The sequence below is a fragment of the Dermochelys coriacea genome, chromosome 2 (assembly GCF_009764565.3).
Source record: "Dermochelys coriacea isolate rDerCor1 chromosome 2, rDerCor1.pri.v4, whole genome shotgun sequence".
Lineage (NCBI taxonomy): Eukaryota > Metazoa > Chordata > Testudines > Dermochelyidae > Dermochelys > Dermochelys coriacea.
In genome coordinates this window covers 220,982,068-221,000,476 of record NC_050069.1, presented here as the reverse complement: position 1 = coordinate 221,000,476, position 18,409 = coordinate 220,982,068, and the positions used below count along the sequence as shown (strand labels likewise).

Below are 18,409 nucleotides of genomic sequence, written 5' to 3'. Positions count from 1 at the left end.
CCTTACTAGAATCCTGCTCTCAAATGCTCACAGACCAATAAGCCTCTATATGCATAGGAAAAGAGCAAATGAGCATAGGAGATGAAAGTACACAACCACGACATGAAATACAGTTAGTAGGTCAAACATTTCACCTACAGCCATAACAGTATCTCTTTGGAAGGGTAAAATTTACATACAACAAACCTGCTAGCAATATTCCTCATCATTACCCTCTCTAAAAAGCCTAGGGGCTCAAATCACTCTCTTGCTTGACATGATCCATAAAAAGCGTATACAGAATTCTAATGGTATCCAGACAGTCAAAGTGAATTTTCCCAGTGGGAGATGGAAAATATACCCCCAAAAAATCTATTAGGAAATAATTCAATTTGTGTGCATTAGCTCCTGAGCACTTGTCCACTACTAACATGATGACGACATTACATCATTAGAAAATTAAAGGCTTTAGAATATAGCTGTTTCCATTCAAACCTTAATCTGAAGAGAGTGATACATATTTATGTATGTGTTTAATCACCATGTGTGTTAAATGGTTAGTAGATGGATGTATATACATTGGAATACATTTGTGTTTGTCAATTTAACAAATACCGAACTGTTTATACAATGTGGCTTGAATACTTATTTGGCCATAAATGAAAAAATTTAATTTAAAGCCACATGCAAAAATAATCATTTTAATAATTTCTAAGCAGAGATGGGTTTCAGAGCAGCAGCCGTGTTAGTCTGTATTCGCAAAAAGAAAAGGAGTACCGGTGGCACCTTAGAGACTAACAAATTTATTAGAGCATAAGCTTTCGTGAGCTACAGCTCACTTCATCGGATGCATTAGTGAGCTGTAGCTCACGAAAGCTTATGCTCTAATAAATTTGTTAGTCTCTAAGGTGCCACCGGTACTCCTTTTCTTTAAGCAGAGATGGTTAATATTAACGTATTTTAAGTGTCATAAGGTATCATAGCTGCTCTTTTACACGTTCTGTATAAAAAATTCTGGAACAATTCAAAATGAGGTTTTCTGTGTATTATGTATCTGAGACAATTTTTTGATAGCTTTGAAGTTCTTCAGTTACAGTACAAAATTGAGGTGTCATCTCAAAAGCTAATGTTTATAAACATTTAGGGTCTGATCCTGTTTCATTGGAGAAAATGGAAGCTTTGCCATTGACTTCAGTAGATGCAGTAACAGGCCTTTATTTTTTAATAAACAGTTTACCCAGACAGAGTCCCTTTTGTTTTTTTCAGGAGAGGCTTCAAGTGTCATCTATGTTTAACAAAACCTCATTTTGCAAGGGATGTCCTCTATAATGTGTGATGGCTTCCTTATGAATATTTTGTTTAAATCAAATTTAACAAAACATCTTTTATTTCATCTGAAAAAGATGACTAAATCTTCAGAAAGGCCTAATTTTAAAATGCAGAAGAAAGAGCAAAGTCCACATGTTCAGTGGTAAATCAAAGAATAATTGCATCCAGAACAGCCCGACAGCAGGCTGATCATGAACCAGCCCCTACAAACAGCTCTTTAGCGACAAGCAAAACCAGAAATGGAACTAGATAAGAGGGTGTACAAGAAATCTGCCAACGAGACAGCCACAGCCACAGTTGCTGCTATTTCCTGGAAAGTACAATCTGAAGCTTGACATCTCAGTGCTGCAGTTTCCAAGTTTACACTTTGTGTGACTACAGGTGTAGGCTTTGGTCCTGGAACAAATATAAAAGGAAGAAGGTAATGATCATATACAAGAGCACAATTACTAGTGTTTCAAACTCATACAATTTATATATAGTTTATTTTTAACTTCATGGATCCCAGGCAAATTGATGAAGAAAATGTAAATTCTTAAAAGAGCTACAAGGGTTTTTATTCAGGAGGACTGCACTGTTTGCACAAAAGACTAGAATGTATATTGGAGAAACAGCTTTTTGTGAATTAAACATCTGATCATCATGCTTTGGGCTTTTTCGTCTCTTTACACCTAGTAGGGGGAAGAATCAGACCTGAAACTATGAGGGTATAAGTCCTTCCCTTCATAGGAAGCTACAGATCGTTCCACCCATTCAACAGCAACAAAGCAAGTCCAATTTCCTAGGGGTTTTTTTGGCAGACATGGGGGAAAGTTCTTGCCCCCTCCCGCACCTGAACATTGCCAGATATTGTATTATTACATTAACAAGGTAGGAAAATTAAAAGTATAACTTTAAGTTCTTGAGATATTGACCAAACTATTGAAGAGGAACTTCCCCCTTTATAAACCATTTCAAAGGAAGGTTCTTCTAGCATGCTTTAGCAGGGACAAAGGCTTAACAGGGATAAGCAAAGGACTACAAAAAGCAAAGCATGTTCAATGCCTCTCCAGTCCTGTATCTATCTTAGGTCCTTAGGCTGAACATTCTGAAGGTACATGTGGCAACTTCGAATAGTATACTAGAATTAGGCAAACAGGGTCTGATTTACTCTTATCAATATATAAAAAGATTCCTTGAAGTGGCAGAGTTTGTCTTCTTCCTTATTTCCCCAATATTTCCACCATTAATTTTACATGTTCCTTACCTGGTGATTAAGTCTGGTAACTATCCCCTTCCTTTGAATCACCTCTGAAGAATTTCAGAATTGAAGACCTTGTCAGTGAGCCACAACTCAGCATCTTTCACAGTGACAAGGTATCCTTCAGGACTGAGATCCATCCCAGCCTTCATTCCTCCAAAAGATCCATTTGCATAGACCCCACATTACTGTTATGCCTTTCTTTTGTCTGAATCTAAAACAAAGTAAAGAAGAAAGATGTGAACTTTATGGGGAAGCAAATATGCATATCTGAAGGGGGGAAAATTCTCTGTTCAGATTCCCTTTGTACTGCCAGTCAATTATAGGGACAATGTTTCTAAATTATTGATATTCAAAATGAAGATGTGTATTTCAGAAGCAGACAAGGTCAGAGGCAAATCTGGTCCTCCAGGAATTACAGTTCATTCAACCAGGTCACTGGCTATTTCTGGGGCACAGATCTCATGAAATCTTTGTCAGTATTTGTAAGGCTGCTCTTCTACTCACACTTAAGTGAGGCTAAAGGCAAAACAACATTTTCATTCTTCTACACTTTCATGTCTGACAGTCCTACTGAAGAAGCAGTGAGATCCAAAGCACTACCAAATAGATGATGACCTCTGTGGACACAACTTTTGATAGAAGAACTCTGCAATGGGCAGTGCCATCAGTAGTATAGTCCCTGATCCAGATTTACTCTACCAAAAACAACTGGTTTGCTCTGAATTTCTCTCTCCTTTAGAGCCTCACTAATTCTTAAATCCTTCAGTAGGAGTGTCTGAAACTAATTTCTTTTCTCCTACTGTCATGTCTGAGAACTGACCCCACCTTAGTTATGGGTTCTGGGATATCCTTTGATATATTTATTGTTTTTTTCCATTCACTCACTTTCAGGATATTAAAATATTGTTTGGTTCTTTACAAATAGTTATGAATTAATTCCATGTTTAACAGTTAATAAGTGTTGTTACAGCTTTGAGAGCAAGGCTTTCTCCTGCACCTTTTGTTCTGTCCTTTAGCTGCATGGGCAAGGAGGATGCACAGTAGGAGTGTCAGAAGATAGGAGAAAAGAAATTAAAGATGAGACAATTTTCATTGCATATAATTTTGCTGTAGAAGACCTAACTAACCAAAACTGAAATGTACAAATGAAATGAAGTGCAGTTGGCCAGAACGTGGCATATGGGAGGTTAAAGTCAGAAAATAATTGGGGCATTTGTCCCCTCCTCATTCTGTGAACAAGATCTTGAAGGCTTTTTCAAAGAGAAAATTAGCAGTATCAGCTATAGCCTCCCTTCTGTCATCCTCCTGTTCGCTATACCAAAACTGCTCTTGCCACAATTTCTGTCTAGACTTTCAGGACAGGGACAGTTTCTTTATGTATTTGCACTATACCTAGCACAAAGAGCTCCAAAGGCTAGAGTTTCTGGGCAGTACTGTAATGTAAATAATAGGAGAGTCAAGGAGTTAACGTTTAATTGATTGCATACATCCTGTCAACAACTGAAAGCAGAGTTTTTGGTTATTTTGTTTTTATCTTTAGCCCTCTCTGTTGCAGGCCTGTGGTCTGAATGCTTTCAGCATACCAATACATGAAAATAAATATTCTAATAAGGTTTACTACTTACCCGTCAAATAGTACGAAAAAGTAGCTCAAAGATAGTTAAATTTTCCTTAACCCTGGTACATAGTAGACACAAATCTGACAGATTCTTTCAGAGAAGCAAAGGCTTATGGGCAGCCCAGAATTTTGTTTTTTTTAAATAAACAAGCGGTTGTGAAGATTTCAGTGTGTAGCCTAACTTATGTAGACAAATTGGAAAGACCTTTCCTAGTTCTACAACAAAATGCAGCATCCAGTGGTGTCAGTGGAAGTTGTGATATCCCCAGAACAAGGCAGTAGCTGTAGTGCAGAGAAGAGAGGGCTTAGTTCAGCCAGCCAGTTCAATTTTAGTTTTATCTTTGTTGCAAAGATAAACTCTTGAGATCAAAGATCTTACTTGCAAGGATGTCCTGTTAAGTCAGTTGACACATACACATCAGTATTAAGACATAAAAGAAACTGCTTATAAGTAAGCAACAAATATATGAACCTCAGTAATATCTCACATGCAACTAGTTGTAGAAATCATCACTACACATTGAGCGCATCGATTCAAACTCAAATGTTTATATAGCAGTTTGTAAAGATCAGTTCTGGGCATTCATCTAAATCCACTGGAAAGAATTCCAAAAAAGATGAAATACAGCATTCAAAGAATCTTAGGCTAGACAGTCCAAGCAAAAAGGCCTCCAGAAGGGGTATGGAAAATATTTTATTTAAAGAGACAGGTGTCTTATTAGAACTAAAGAATTATAAAAGGTGCATAAAGTAGACATAAGGACATGTACTAGGGTCCTGGTAAGAGACTGTTACCCACCCAGTTATTATTTCTGCTGGACTAGCTAGTGCGTGATCATTTTAGCAAGAATAATACCACTGGTCCTTGCCCTCAAGCAAGTTGCACAATATGTGATGCTTTTGGATTGTGCCATACTTTCCTTCCTTTCAGCTGCCATTATGAGCTACTAATGTATCAGCATAAATTATTGTTCTCGCCCAAAGATTTGAGACAGTTTTGGTTGCCCCACTAACTTTTTAGATAGACTTTTTCCCCAAAGGTTTAATATTTAACTTGCTGACTAAGTGGTATTGTGGAACTTTCTTTTGTTACTTGTTTTGCTTTTTCTCTCTTCCATAACGTCAAAATATAGTTCACTCTTGTTCGATCTTACCTTCCATTAAATTAACGTTGCTTAATGTTAAACTACATATAGCCTCCTTTTAAATGGTAGTGTGGAGAGATTTAAACACTATAAAAAGGAAAGCCAGATTTTTAATACACTATGGCATTTTACAGAATAATTTATAGGTGTAATTTAGACTAGAATCTGGCCCACGCTATTAGCCCTGTATCTGTATTATTTAATTTTAATGTTCTGGGAAGGGGGAAATAGTGGCAACAGATGTGTCATTAAGGAAGGAATTTAAAATACCTTCCTAGATTTTGTGTTTCTGGAATTAGAATAACTGGGAGAAAAATCCTCCCTCACATTATCGGCATTTCTGTATTTTATTTTATGTTGCATATACTGTGCAATAGATGCATCCATTTTTTCCCCACAGATAAAGCAAACAAAGTAACAGATTTATGGAGACTAAAAGTGATTTTTAAAAGTTGCAATCACCTTTTTTTTTTCCCCCAATGTGAGAATAATAGATGTTACTGTTGGTTAGTAAAATTGCCATTTTGTGTATAGACCTTACATGCTTTATACCACTAAAAAGTAATAAAAGCTGTCATTAAACATAAGAATTTCAACAAAAATAATCTCCAAAATTTAAAAAGAAAGTTTTAAATCTTATATACATGATTAAAATATTATGTTAGATGAGCAAAGGTGGTCAATGAGCTTTTTTAATTAAAAGAATACCTAGTGAAACTATCTGTACCCTCGTTAAATTTACCACCACAATAACTTAATCTGACTAGAAATTTCCCTAGCTCTTAATTTGTACATACCTAAAAGCAACTCTAGGAATAAAACCTTTGCTTACCCAAAATTGTCTTTTTGCTCTAAATTATTTCCATTCACACTTACGAAGCAATCAACAGTTCTTGTACAGTATTTTTAAATTATTTCTTGTATGCAACATTCAGCCTATCCATTCTTTGCATCTTCAATAGGGTAACTAGCATAAGAAGAGTAGCTACTGTAAGGTGCAATCCTGCATTGTCAGGGAAAGGCACTGGTGGATCTAAATAGTACTTTTACATTTCTACCTTATGTGCTTCTGTGAAATTAACTGTGCCCCCTAATTCAGTGTTCTTCTCTATCATCTTCATGGCCAACAATTTTAGCCACAGGTTTTCTCCTCTATGTTGGTGGCAGACCACATGGCAGATCGTCAGATAGTAAAAACTGTCATGGCTCCACTGAAGTAACTGACAAGTTACACCAGCTGAGGCTCTCTCCTCTCTCTCTCTCTCTCTCTCCTGTTGCCTTGGCTAGGGCATAAGATTTTGCCTTCTCAGCCTTTCCCAGATTACTCTGCCTAAGGAGTGTGAACAGCAGACTACAGACTTCCATCATGAAGCTTTTCAGTCAACCCTCCTCTTATTTTAACTTTAACTACCTTATTTCAGTTGGGACTTCAGTTCCATTAAAGAGAAACAGCAAATTTATTCCTTGGAGCTTTGGAAAAGATGTTTTACTAAGGCATTCTCCTGTTTCCAATCTCGCTCCTGGCCAAATACATCTATGAAGGAGACAAGGGGAGAAACAAGGACAGGAAATGCAGTGTGTGCTCAGCTCATCTACACCTGTCACAGAAAGCTGGCTTGTCTACTTGCCAAGATCTCCAGCAGCAGGGAGGAGAGTCCAGATGCACAAAGGAGAGCTGATTCTTACAAAGCAATGCTGGGGAAGTATTCTCTCAGTGCCTAAAAGGGGTGTGTGAATCCACCCTCCATTTGGCATATGAAGGCGTCATAATGGGAGCTTCCCAGTAGGTCCATAATACCCAGCCAGCTGCTCCAGAGATTTTCCATTGTACCAAAGAACAAGAGATTCCAAAATTGGATGCAGCAGCACCTCACTAATCAGACAGTAATTCCAGTGGAAGGTGAGTTCTTATCTAGAGGTCCTGCAGATAGGAAGATAATTGTGTCTCTGGGCAGATGAGGAGGTAATTGCATCAGCTCCTTTTGGCCTCCACTGCATTATTGTGTTTGAAATAGCTGTCATGGTTTGGACAAACTGACAGTCTCCCTCCCCAAAGAATAATAAAAATGAAGGCAATGATGAAAAATATCTTCTTTTGAAGCATCATTTGCAACAGATATATCCCTGGACTCTGAAGTTAGTGACTTATTCACTGGCCTACAAACCAGTAGCCCACTGTGTTTGAGAGACCATTCAAAACTTGTATCTGGGCAAGAAAGTCTATAAGACTACCACAGCGGTCTGGATCAATGTTTGAATCATGAGCCCAGACAAGGCAAAAGTAGCAGCTCCACACAACATCATCACAGCTCATTAAACTGGGGAATCTGAAACATCATTAGCAGCAATGTCAAATGCTTTGCATGAAAACAAATGGAAGGCAGCAACTTGACTTTCTGTACACATGTCTGAGATGCTGCAAAGTCGGTATCCTGTGGATTCAGCATCTGTCAGGAGAGTCAAGTATGTGGTAGCTCCAAAATTCCTTGGCTACTTCTGCTCTCTCATTATTGTACATAACTATTGATCCTATCCTTTTCTGACCCAGATATGGCCTTACTGCTGTGAACATTTCATTATTAGAATGATGGGACATGAAGGGAACAGAGAGGAGAGAACATTTTGTATGTGAGAATTTTCTTGCTTAGACCCTCCATATCCTAGAATCAGTTTCCCACAGAGAATTATTTCTGAATAATTGTAGAATTAATGTCCATGTCTTCAGGCCTGTTATTGATAATGAAAGGCCCTATTAGAAATGGAAATTAGTTTACTTTAATTTATAATTAAGTATTTTGATAAGAAGTTTAGTATTTTGTACACTTGAAAACTACAATTCTTGGAAAGCATGGTGGGATGATCCTCTGCCCTCAATATGATAAAAGGCCTGGTCTGTTGCCAGCCACCTAGAAGGGAGGAGAAAATCAGTCAAACACTGTTCCAAAAAAATAGTCTCAGGTAAAACAAATTTTCCATTTATTCATACTATATACTCAAAATGCAGTGGACAATAATAAAAGGTGGAATGGTTTGGAGGAAGACTAATTCCTAATGATCTACATCTCTGAAATGGACTCATCTGAAAGAAATTTGCATTACTGTCTGTAACTGAGAGACAATAAAACCAACCAACCAGTATTTGCAGTTTAGTGTCCTGATTTTTTTTAAAAGATGCTGAGCACTCACAAGTCCCATTTATGTTACTAAAGCTGGATTTGCTCAATATTATTTGAAAATCATGTAAAAGGTTCCTGCATCTTTTTTTCACTCTAGAGGAGATCTTTTGAGATAGAGGAGCAATTCCAAAAGGGCAAAACATTCTCGCTCAAATTTTGATTTCAGCAGAGTTACTCCAAATTTACACTTGTTTAACTGAGAACAGAATTTGGCACCAAATGTTTAGATCTCTTGCCATTGACTAAAGTAGTTAAATTAACATTTCTAAAACAATTTCTCATTTTAAATACAAAACCTCTTAGTATGGGTGCTTTATAAAAATGTGTAATATTGATTTTATACTGAAAAAAGATTGACCTCATGAAAATGCAAAAAAATGCAAAACTATCAATTTATGCAGGTGTATGGAGCAGGGACGCTTCTCTACCAAGAAATGAAGTTGATCACTGAGGGGTAAATTCTGCCACCTTTACCAACGTTCTGTAATAGTTTGTTCTTCTTCCTGCACCACTGAAATCAATGGGACTACTCAGAGTGAGTAAAAGTTGCCAGGGATACAGTGCTCACTAATTAATGGCAGGGCTAGGACACTGCCTATTATTAAGGTTTTTGGTTGCACTTTTCCCCTCACCTTATCTATGCACTCCCTATCCATGGCCCCACAAAGTCATGGGACCTCCTGGTCAACCTCCTCCTGGCCCTGGCTAAAATGGCCATCTATAAAACCAGGGAGAGGAGGTTGGCCAGTGGGGTCTCCTGTGACTGTGGAGCCTATTTCTGATCCTCCGCTCACGCATCCTGGCAGAGTTCCTGTGGGTGGCGTCCACTGGCTCCCTTGATGCCTTCAAGGAGCAGTGGGTGCTGTCCGGGGTTCTCTGCTCTGTGTCCCCGTCAGGTTCCCTTTGTTTGACCCTTTGACTGCACTCCTGTTCCTGTTATTTCATTAGTTGTTCCCCGGAATCACTTGACTTCCAGGTCCTGTGGATCCTCCCCTTAGGCAGATGGGGGGGGGTCCTTTAGTAATGGGCGGGCTTCTGCCTGCCCACTTCCTGGATCCCAATAGGATTAAGGTTGCCTAACACTTCCCATTATAAAACCCTGTTTTCAATAGCTTATTAGGTTGCCAAACTTAAATCATTTGGGCTGAAGTTTTCCATGATGAGTATTTGTCTTAGGCTGAATGTGTTGGAAAATTCAGCCAAAATGGTTCCACTATTTCCAAGAATGAAGCTAGGAGAAAAGTACATAGTTTTGCCCATTTAAAAAAAATTCTGATTATCATTTCTTTAAAAAGCTCTTGTCCACTCCTCTTTCCTCCCCCCCCCCCCCCATTTTGGAACAGGGATTTAAAATTTGTCAAGATGGCAGCCTTTGTGTCAGGGATGTGGCTTCTGCTGTCCCCATGAAAATCTGCCCAAATTTTGCTTAATTGTAAGCTTTTGAAAAATCAGTTTGCACATGGTCAGTAGAGACTAAAATTTTTACAACTGAATTCCTTGAAGATTCCATGTGTATAACTATGCACCAGCCCAGGGCTGAGCAGCACTTTTTCTGCAACTGCAGTTTTGGGCTCCCACAGGCCTTGCCATATCTGGGTTTGAGTAGCTGAACTTAAGAGAAGGAATGCTCTTTCCTGTTTTCTGAGTAGCATCCTCGTGGGTCCAGGCAGCACAGAGTATGAAGCTGCTTGATCTAAATGCAGAGGAGATAAGAGCCAGATGTGCAGGTGAGTGGAAGGAGTAGACTAGAGGGGGAGGCAGAAACTAAGATTAGAGACTGATGAGGGGAAAGGGAGGAGAGACAGAGACTGATTGGGAAAGGAGATTGGGACTGAAAACCAGTGGGGCAGGGGAAGGAGGTAATGGGTGGGGATGGAGAATTGTGATTGACTGGCAAAAAAAATTAGAACAAGGAGCCCAGGAAGAGATATTGGGATGGGGAGCCAGTGGAATGGGGAAGTGTAGAGGTCAATTGGAAGTCAAGGCAGGAAGGAGAGAAATCAAATAAGAAGCCTGGAAAGGGGGGACCTAGGCCTGGCTGGCAAGGAGCTGGGGAGTGTGAGGAGGAGAGATATGGGAATTGTTGGGCAGTGAGATTGAGAATGTAAACAGGTGACAGTGGGAGTGGGATGAGAAGCCCGAGGAGTGGAGACTGGGACTGGCTAGGTGAGGAGAATGAGGCTGGAAAGAGGAGACTGACATGGGGGAAAGATGAATCTGGGACAATTACAGGTTGAAGGGGGACAGGGAAGAAGGGTCACAGCTGTGGGAATGGACAGAAGAATCTGTGTCCACTAGGGAACATTCCCCTCCATAGCCTGCTGTCAGCAAATATCTGTGAAACACATTAGTGCTGTTCCACATAGAGGATGACAACCTACTACTGCTGTCAGTTACTCCAGTTTGTGCAACTGCTCTTAATGGTTCCAACCCTGCTTATGATTCATGTGGGTGTCAATATGATGCCACATGATGGAATATTTTTTTTTTGCTTTTTATAAAAACTGAAAAATTACATACAAATTACATTAAAAAGATTATTAAGGTTGCAAAGTCAAGCAGTCAAAAGTTAGGAAATGTCAGAATTATGGTTGCCTGTGCAACCATAATTTGCCCCCCTTGTGCAAATGAATTATGATACAGTCTTTAATCATATGATTCACATACTGTTTTTTCAGGACCCCTGCCTCTTTCATGCACAGAATGGATGGTGTTCACTTAACAAACACTTTTTTTTCTCCTCATTGTTCAGTGTGTAGCTCCCATACCTTCTTTACTGCATATTAGTCCAACTATTCAATGTGGGAATCTCTCCAATGACTTTAGTGGTCTTTGGATTAGGCCCATTTGAGAAATCACTGAGCAATCTGACAAGAACAATAATAATTATAGGGGTCATAAGAAGGTGTGTGGGGTGGTAGACAATAATAAAATACTTTTAAAAATCATCCTCTCAAATAAAACAAATGGAAGGGTGTGAGAGAAGGGAAGGATAAAAAGAGAAATTCTGCAAAAGAAGTCTGCATAAATTGTAAGCTCCTTGGGGCAAGGACTGTCTTTTTGTTCTGTTTGTACAGTGCCTAGTGCAATGGGATCCTGGCCCATGATGGGGGCTCCTGGGTGCTATGGAAATACAAATAATAATAGTCAAAAATATCTTCGGAAAACAAAAGTTTCCTGGTGTTGCTTAAAAATGAAGACTGGACAGAGGCTGTTGCTATGGTCAGGCAAGTTCTGCATGCTAGGGGTCACCATAGTAACAGTGCAATGGCCTTAATATTTCTGGCAAACAGTGGAAACTCTGAATAGTGTAAGAAATACCCCTCAGCAGGAGGCTCAAGAAGGAGACTTCGCATCTAGCCAGGGCCAACCCCATGAAGTATATTAAAAGTCAGGAGGACAAATTTAAAATCAATTTGCCGCTTAAAAGGCCAACAAGTAAGAGAGGACAGGATAGGTGTAATATAACCACAGTCACTCAACCCACTGACCGAATGTGCCACAGTATTCTGTACAAGTGGCAAATGATGGAGAAGCACTATTCAAAAACCTGTGGGGAAGGCATTAAAATCATCAAGGCACATGGTCCCACAGACATATGTTGCTGTTACTAGACTGTTAAAAGATAATAAGGGCACTGCCTGGGAAAGTGAAAAACTCAGACCTCATCCAGCATGTCTTTCTATGGATGTGGCTGAAGTTGATGCCATGATTCTTACCCTGGTTCACTACTTTAGAACATTTCCCTTAATGTATTGATGCTTCTCAGCCTGAGGGGTCTCGGAAGATAGGATCAAACTTTGAGAGATACTGAATGCTAATTTTATGTCATCACCTGTTAACACTTGTCCCCCAGGTAAGAAAGAACAGATATGACAGGGCAATAACCCCATTAAAGCTATTCCAGAACATTGTCTAGGTCTTCCAAGGTATTCCAGACCCCATCTCATTCCTTGTATAATTCCATACTCTTTACAGATCTACAAAATAACTCCAATAACTTGCCTTGAAATAGCTCCTAATCTCTAAATAGTTTACCTTTATACTCGCAACTAGAGCTGGATGGGAACCAGATTTTTTGTTTAACAGGAAATTCTATAAATTTAAAGAAGGTTTCCATTCTGGAACAAAACAAAAAGTTAAAAAGTTCCCACAAAACAAAATTAATTAGGATGGATACAAATGTTTTGTTTCAGTCAAATCAAAACACTTCGTTCCACCTTTGACATCTTAAATTTTTTTTAAATGTTTATAAAAGAAATTTCTATACAAAAAGTCATTTTGAAACAAACATTGAAATGTTCCCTTCCATTAATATGAAAATGCCATTGAACTGATATAACTGAAATGCTTCATGTCTTTTTTTTTTTTTACAGTGGAAATTTGTCTAAATCAAACACACTTTTGATTTATTGGCATTTTCATATGGAAAAATGTTGTTGGAAAATTCCTGACCAGCTCTACTCACACTATGTTTATGCCTTCATTTGAAAGAACCCACTGAACATGTTCAAAGAGAAAAGCACCTACACAACTTAAAACTTTCTCCAGGCTTTTCATAATTCTCAACTCAGGTACCATCAAATTCAGGGTAGCTGCTACATCTACAGACACTCAGAAGGACTTTTTCACTCAGATGGCATAAGGGATGCTCTTGACTAGGTATGGCAGAACCTGCTTTCTTTTTTCCAGGCCACTTGGGACACAGGTAACACATTGCATAGCAGAACCTATTAAGAGTTTCAGTTCACCATATTTCAGTTAGTTGTAACCTTACCCTTTCATTCTCCTTCTATTGCTCTTTAAAACAGATTCATACTCTACATATTGTAACTATCTATGAGGTACCAAACAAACAATGCTATTAATGGCTGTGCAGCCACCAGTAGGAAAGTACTGTAAAGTATATTTTAACTTCAGGAAATAGGACAAATTTCACAGTAGATGCTAAGTGTTGCCTGTGTCACTCTTACCTGTGAAAGTTGATAGGGCAGATATTCGAATGCATCGTCGCCGCCACGGGGGCGTGCGATCGGCCCGAGGTTAAGGCAGCAGGCGCGCAAATTACCCACTCCCGACCCGGGGAGGTAGTGATGAAAAATAACAATACAGGACTCTTTCGAGGCCCTGTAATTGGAATGAGTACTCTTACCTGTGTTTCTCTAGCTCTTCACCAGGAAACTTTTAGAAAACAACTTATAACTATGGAATTTTTTTTTTAAATAGTGTTCTCTTTTGGAACATTAATCTCTATGCTTACTAGGCCTCTCAAGTTTTGGCTTAGTTCCTGTATAATTAAACCTTTCAGCTCAGTTAATTCTGTGAAGGACAAGTTGAATAAGCCTGTGAGCATAAACAGATTGGTGGAAGGAATTTTTCTCCAGCATACAACATTGAACAATTGCTAATGGTATATTCTGTGTGTGTAATGGGTGAGGAGAATGTGTGCATTTCTCTCAAATATCACTGACCCTTGCCAGAGGCAAGATACTGACTTGATAGATCAAGTCCATGTTCCTAAGCCCATGGTTTTTTATATTCGCTGTCTTCCTATCATAGATCTTTTCAGAGCTGGTTTCCTATGTTGTGGTGCTTGGGACTTCTAAGGGCACCATCAACTGGAAATTCATGGTGGGTACTACATCTACAGGGACTCATTAGAATGACTTTTTCACAGGGAAGTGAAAGAGAGATGAATTATGCTCTTGATTAGATAAGAGAGCAGCTGCTTTTTCTTTTCTAGGCCAGTCAGTTTCTAAAAATGAACTAAGGCTCAGAGCCATAACACGGCTGATACTCTGAAAGGTACTTTGTAAGCTAAGTCCCACTTTTAGGCACCATTGTGATCCACAAAACCCAACCCAGCTGCCACCTAACCCTGTAGTCGCCTAAACTTACTTGACACCTAAATTTCCATTGTTAAAGTTCCTTAAGTGCCCTTGTTTCTGCTTCTGGGCATGCACGATGCTGCCTAATGCTGGATATTCAGACACGTATCTCCCACCCAAACCCCAGAATGATCCACATACCAGGGGAAGATAAGCAAAGGAGTGCCTATCTCATCTATCGGGCCCTATCGGTTGGGTGTACTTGGCACCGCCTATGAATTGGGGCTGATTCAAAATCTGGCAGCAGAAGGAGGGGTGGAGGTGCCCACTTATAAATTTTAGCCCAGTGGTTAGAGCTATCACTTGGGATGTAGGAAGTTCAATAACCCTCTCTGCCTGAGGAGAAGGGAGACCTCCTGTTCAAATCCTACCTCTCAAGGGAGTGCTCTAATTATTGAGCTGTGGGCTATTCTGATGTGGGCCTTCCGCAACCTCTTATGTTGAAGCAGTTCCACTATGTATAAGTACTTAGAGCCAAAGAGAGTGTGAGAATGATGCTGTAGCCTGGTGGGTAGGAGACCCCGTATCCAGTTCCCTTGCTCCAGACACTTTTTATTTATTTATTTATTCACAGTGGAATAGCTTTAACAGAAGAGATTGAGGGACGCCCATATTTAGACTATCTTGTAGGGCACTCTGGTGGGGATTGGGAGACCCCTATACAAGTTCTTTCTCCCCAGGGAGGGGGAACTGAACATGTGTATTTTCACATCCCAGGTGATTGCTCTAACCACTGGGCTAAAAGTTATAAGGTGGACACCACCTCCTCTGACTATTGTATGTGGAGTTAGACAGGCACCTAACCTGTTCTCACAAGAAATTACTTAGATGATTAAGCCACGCGACTCCAAGAGAGGGGATCTGGTTGTGGATTGCTAGCAAAGATAGATGCCTCCTTGCAGCCCAGACTTAAGCACCTAACTTCATGAGAGGAGCAGGGCTTAGGACATGCCCTCTTATCAGCATCTCCCATTGGCCAGCTTAGGCAGCTCCCTACCAACCTTGCTGACTTCTGTGGATAGCATTCTTAGGTGCCTGTCTCTCTCCATTCATTGTATAGAGAGCCTAAGTGCCTAACAGATTTTGTGGATCACGTTATTCCAGTGATTTTCTAGGTGCCTAAAAGTTAGTCATTTCAATGCTCAGTTTCATCACCCAAATCCCTTTGTGAATCTGGGACTAATTCTGCCTCTGAAATACTCTGCCAACTTTTGTGGTTGTACAATCGCATTTTCCTATGATTGTTTTTTATTTCTTCTTTATTGCTGTGTGAAAGACCCACAAAGACAACAGAGGAAACTGAGTGATTATAAAGAAGAAATAATGAAACTATCTTAGATAGTTAAATGCTCAAAGTAAAGAGACTGAAAAAATAGAGAAATATTTTGGATCTGATATTTTAGTTCAGTAATCCCAAGTGTTACTTGGATCAGCTACTTAGAGTTTTCAGACAGAAGAATAATTAAGTTGATGTTATGTCTAATCATTCTTTAGAACTAATCTGAAGTTATGTTTCCTTTTGCCAGTTACTTCCTAGGGCCAAATTTTTAAAGGTATTTAAAGTGCCTAGCAATGCAGATAGGTGCCTGTCTGCATCTTTAGACACCTGTTTTTGGAAAACAAAAATAGAACTGACGAAGTTTTCCAATATTTTGTCCCTATCAGCCTGTTTCTGAGAGAGTAATAGAAATACAGAGGCTTCTGTACATAAAAAAGCCAAAATTATTAAATGGAGAAGCCAAGTGCTACTCTAGCCAAGTAAGGACCCTAATTAGCGAATTAAAGGGGTCCAGTGTCAAAGGCACAGAAATGCACACAAGGCTGCAGAAACCGTGGTTTATAAGTATGGAAGGTGGATTTGTGTGTGTATGTATTTTGTTAAATCCTAAGGCTGGTGAAAATAAAGGGAGAATTAAACGAGTTAAAGGGCTTTGTTTGAAAGGTATTTTTATAAAACAAAATAAAAGTAATATTCAGGCACATAAACCTGAGAGCTTTAAATATTGATACTGTCAATAACTAACCCCTTCTTCTTCCTGCCCCCAAAAAGAAAAAAAGCAGCAATGAAGTAAATGTGTCAGTGAGGAATAAAAGTGATAAATAGTTTGTAAAGTGAAGTCAAGTGGAAAATTACCATGAGAAATATATCAAAAATGTGTTCAATAATCTGGTTTAAGAAATCAAAAAGTCTATTTTGACCTTCAAATGATTCTTTCCTAACTAAGGATAATAGGTTGTAAAATGTGCAAGGCTGGATAAGATTAAAGAAATCTAAATTGTTACATGTTACACATTTAGATATTAAACTGTTTGCAAGATAGGGCTTTAGAATGTAGGTTTCAATTCCCACTTTTATAAAGTTTTGTCAGCATAGCTTCCTCTAGCCAAATGACTTATTCTTTCAAAGCTGGTATTTTTTTCCCAAAAATATTTAATTGTTTTAACACTGCTAGTAAATTTATATGCTGACATTTTGTTGAGGTTGTTGAAATGCACTGCTAAAGATCATTCCAATTTCCCTCGATTGCATGTTCGTGTTTCTGTAAAGTATTGATTGTTTTACACTCTTAATTTTTTTCCATTACAGGCTTAGTCACATGGGCCTTTATACAAATTACCATAAATTAATATAAGTCTTCATCAGAAAGAATGACCTATGGAGCTGAGTAAAGGTAGTATGAATTATTAAATTGTTTACAGAGATCACATCTAAAAGCAAGATTGAACCAACAGGAGGGTGCCCAGAGAAAACAACTATAACACTGTGTAGATTGAGAAACTAAATCCTTCATCTTATCAGCAACTAGTTTTAATACACAACCATTATAATACACCTTTCTCAAAATTCATGAAGCTGCTAAACTAGAGGAAGATTATTGGTCTTGGTAACACAATGCAACAGCATCAGACTGAGGAGGCATTCTCCAGGAAAAGGAAAGAATAGGAACCTCTGAGGGAGGTTTAAGGCAGTGATGGGTCATGTTGAATTTACCTTCTACCTCCACAACTGGTAGGGTCCAGATGCCTGAGAACAGTATTCTTTACTTCTTCTCTCCTCAGATGAGGGGTTTGGAAGCATGGGTGCCGCTGCTTCATGTTCTGATTCTCTAAACCAATTCACCTGCCATTTCTAGTGTTCCTTTTTGCTCATCAACAACAAAACTTTAATTAACTACCAAAGCTAAATGCTATTTTCATTTGCAACCTGTGCAACCCCACTGAAAACAAAGGAGTGGCACAGGTGTAACTGAGTTGGAATTTAAGACTGTACATTGCACAGGTGTAACTGATGACCTAATTTGCTATGTTAAATATAAGAAATTCTGTTCTATAATCTACACCTGCCTTTTAGGGTATGTCTGTAATTGAACTGGGATGTGCACTTCCCAGCTCGCATAGACATATGCATGCTATCTATGCTCAAGCTAGCGCCTAAAAATAGTAGTGTGTTGATGGCAGCATGGGTGGTAGCTGTACATACCCAGGGGGTTGGACGGTATTGTACGCGGGGCAGCTGCCTATGCTCCCACAGACACACTGCTATTTTTAGGTGCTATCTTGAGCAGAGCTAGCACAGGTATGTACATGAGCTGGGAATCACAACTCCCAGTTCAAATGTAAAAAGAAAAGGAGGACTTGTGGCACCTTAGAGACTAACAAGTTTATTAGAGCATAAGCTTTCGTGGGCTACAGCCCATTTCATCGGATGCATAGAATGGAAGATATAGTAAGATATATATGTTGGAAGTTACCATACAAACTGTGAGAGGCTAATTAGTTGAGATGAGCTATTGTGAGCAGGAGAAAAAAACTTTTGTAGTGATAATCAAGATGGCCCATTTAGACAGTTGACAAGAAGATGTGAGGATACTTAAGGAAATAGATTCAATATGTGTAATGACCCAGCCACTTCCAGTCTCTATTCAAGCCCAAGTTAATGGTAGTTAGTTTGCATATTAATTCAAGCTCAGCAGTTTCTCGTTGGAGTCTGTTTCTGAAGCTTTTCTGTTGCAAAATTGCCACCCTTAAAT

At 39.1% G+C, this 18,409-nt stretch overlaps 1 protein-coding gene and 1 long non-coding RNA gene across 4 annotated transcripts in view; one reads left to right on the top strand and one right to left on the bottom strand.

Moving 5' to 3' along the window:
* Positions 1–18,409, top strand: part of UMAD1 (UBAP1-MVB12-associated (UMA) domain containing 1) — a 197,469-nt gene that overhangs the window by 170,652 nt on the left and 8,408 nt on the right. The gene's annotated exons all lie outside the window — the stretch shown is intronic.
* LOC119851580 lies at positions 830–17,676 on the bottom strand. Of its 3 annotated transcripts, XR_006279397.1 has the most exons (4): positions 17,371–17,676; positions 6,147–8,220; positions 2,555–2,762; positions 830–1,704 (listed from the first exon to the last, which is right to left on the bottom strand). It is a non-coding gene; the product is annotated as an uncharacterized LOC119851580 (long non-coding RNA). The 3 variants fall into 3 exon arrangements; XR_005291304.2 differs by lacking the exon at positions 6,147–8,220 and having other exon boundaries at positions 832–1,704; XR_005291301.2 differs by lacking the exons at positions 6,147–8,220; positions 17,371–17,676 and adding an exon at positions 4,177–4,415 and having other exon boundaries at positions 832–1,704.